This window comes from Silene latifolia, chromosome 3 (assembly GCF_048544455.1).
Source record: "Silene latifolia isolate original U9 population chromosome 3, ASM4854445v1, whole genome shotgun sequence".
Lineage (NCBI taxonomy): Eukaryota > Viridiplantae > Streptophyta > Magnoliopsida > Caryophyllales > Caryophyllaceae > Silene > Silene latifolia.
In genome coordinates this window covers 145,799,106-145,801,215 of record NC_133528.1, presented here as the reverse complement: position 1 = coordinate 145,801,215, position 2,110 = coordinate 145,799,106, and the positions used below count along the sequence as shown (strand labels likewise).

The 2,110-nt window shown below is 44.6% G+C and overlaps 1 non-coding gene across 1 annotated transcript; it reads right to left on the bottom strand.

Annotated features, from left to right (window-relative positions):
* Positions 1-1,367: 1,367 nt before the first annotated feature.
* Positions 1,368-1,474, bottom strand: LOC141650764 (small nucleolar RNA R71). The gene has a single exon (XR_012546780.1). It is a non-coding gene; the product is annotated as a small nucleolar RNA R71 (small nucleolar RNA).
* Between the last annotated feature and the right edge of the window lie 636 nt (positions 1,475-2,110).

The window sequence follows — 2,110 nt, the reverse complement described above, 5'->3', positions numbered from 1 at the left end:
TACGACCCTTGACCACCAACGAGAGTTGGTTAGGTTGTGATTTGGATACCCGAGATTTGACCCTATTGTTAACCTCGGTTGAGACCGAAAGGGAGAACCGGGGTAGGACACCTCTAAACTAGCGTTTGAAATCGACCCTCGAGAGAGGGAGTGGGATGACCCGGGAATTGATGAGGCTTAATGACCTTAGCAAATATTAGGCTACCTTGGGAAAATGCATGTTTTTGGGGTAGTCGGGTATTGAGTTAGGGATTCCGACCTTCGAACCCGAGAGGGGGGTTGGTGGGTAGTGCTAGTGTCCTATTTCGAACCCGAGAGGGGGGTCTTAGGCGAATTAGAGCCGTCACCTCCTCACCTAGCTACCCCTTATGATTGGCCTAGAGATTTGATTGTGTGGAGTTACGAATATGTTTGGGAAGAACCGAGTCTTAGGTTTTTAATTATTTGATTTACAACTTAGTTCTATCTTGCTCACTTTTTATTATCTTGTTTAATTGCATTTCTTTCTATTTTGTCTAGTTCAGTTATTAGATTAACAAATTCATTCCTTATTGTTGACTTAGCTAAACGATAGGATTAGAACAATTAGTAATCTTCTCAACTCCTTGTGGGATCGACCCTTAATAGTGTACAACGATAAAATCGTGCACTTGCGAGGTATAGCTTGACTACCATCAAGTTTTTGGCGCCGTTGCCGGGGAGTTCGGCAAGATATTAATTGTTTTCGTTCTTGTTTAGACTAAGTCTTTTGTTACTAATCCCTCTCTTGAGTGTGTAGGACTTTTTGCATGGTTAGGAGAGCTCGAAGAGGTCAACCAATACGTCCGATTGACCACGAGATCGAAGCAACCGCGAGAAGACTAAATTCACTCCGTAGAAGAGGGCTTATAGAAACACCGATTCCTCAAGAAAATCCAGTAATTGAGGACCTTCAAGAAGAACCACGGGTATTTGAAACTTTCGAAAATCCTTTTGCAACACCGGAGACGGAAGTAACAATGGCCGCGGTTCCTATGAGAGATAACTTGGCTCCGAAAAAGGTGGTGAATCCGAGTATTGTCAAGCCACCTATTCAAGCTAATAATTTTGATGTGAAAGCCACCTTGCTACAACTTGTCCAAGGGAACCAATTCGGAGGGGGAGCCACCGAAAACCCCAACGAGCATCTCAACGAGTTCTTGGATAGTTGTGACATGTTCAAGGCCAATGGAGTGACGGAGGATGCCGTACGCCTTAGGCTTTTCCCTTACTCTTTGAGGGGAAGTGCCAAGGAATGGCTTAAAAGTTGTGAACCCGACTCTCTTCGGACTTGGGATGATGTCTCTAAGGCTTTTCTCAACAAGTATTTCCCACCCCAACGAACCGCAAGAATCAAGAGTGAGCTCCAAGGGTTCACCCAACAAGAAGATGAGACCCTTTATGAAGCATGGGAGAGGTACAAGGGCCTCCAAAGGCTATGTCCTCACCACGGTATTGGAGATGATGAGCTCATCAACAATTTCTATGAAGGGTTAAACAATGATATGAAGATGAACCTTGATTCCGGCTCGGGGAAGGGAGCTTTGGATAAGATAGACCACAAGACGGCGAAAGAGCTTATTGAAGAAATGGCTTCTCGTACCTTTCATTGGAACAATGATAGGCACAAGAGGAAGGGGAAGTCAACGGTCGAATCGGCCAACAATGTGGAAGTGAAAGAGATGATAGAAGAGCTTAAGCAACAAGTTGCCTTGATGAGCTCAAGCAAAACATCTAGCAATTCTTCTATGAGGAACCAAGTCTATAGTTGTGAGCTTTGTGGAGACCAAGGACACCCACCCAATGAGTGTCCTTTGGTGGTTGGAGATAGCAATTGTATGGAGCAAGTGAACGGGATATGGGAGTCTAGTCCGGCCAAGCAAGCATTTAACAACAACCAATATCACCCCGGATTGAGAGCCCACCCAAACTTCTCTTATGGCTCTCAAAATGTCCAAAACCCAACCTTCCAACAAAAGTCACAACAACCAAACTTCCAAACTCAAAAACAAAACACAACATTCAATCAAGGTCCACCGGGTTTCCAAGGGAGAACCTTCCAACCTAGACAACAATTTCAATCACTTAACCC